A 488-nucleotide genomic window follows, 5' to 3' on the forward strand; every position below is an offset into this window, starting at 1 on the left:
TTTAACCCCCCCCCCCCCACACACACACACACACTCACCGGCTGCTTCCAGGAGGGGGTGATCCCCACTGCCCTACATTGCATGGGGGGGTTCTGCCATGAGACCCCTGCTCTCCCAACCCCCGCCCCCCCATAGCTGCCCTGTCTACCCCACCTCCGGCCCTTTAAGAAAAAAAACAAACCCTGAACTCACCAGCTCCTGCAGTGGCCTTGGGGCTTTGGGGGGGCTCATGTAGACATACACCCCCCCATGCAGCTCAGGGCAGTGGGGGGCAGCAGGGATCACCCCTCACTGGGCAGGAACCAGTGAGTTCAGGGGTTTTTTGTTTTTCTTAAAGGGCCAGAGCTGGGGCAGGAGGGGCAGCCATGGGGGGAGGTGGGACAGCAGGGGGGTCGGGGGGTTCATGAAGAGCCCTCCACACAGCATGGGGCAGTGAGGAGCAATGGGGATTGCCCCCCACCCAGCAGCACTCAGTGAGTCGGGGCTTT

The 488-nt window shown here is 62.3% G+C and overlaps 1 protein-coding gene across 3 annotated transcripts in view; it reads left to right on the forward strand.

The window, feature by feature from the left end:
* LOC109297763 (polycystin-1-like) overlaps positions 1-488 on the forward strand; it is a 79,047-nt gene that overhangs the window by 44,609 nt on the left and 33,950 nt on the right. The gene's annotated exons all lie outside the window — the stretch shown is intronic.

Source organism: Gavialis gangeticus, unplaced genomic scaffold (assembly GCF_001723915.1).
Source record: "Gavialis gangeticus isolate Ggan-Ray unplaced genomic scaffold, GavGan_comp1, whole genome shotgun sequence".
Lineage (NCBI taxonomy): Eukaryota > Metazoa > Chordata > Crocodylia > Gavialidae > Gavialis > Gavialis gangeticus.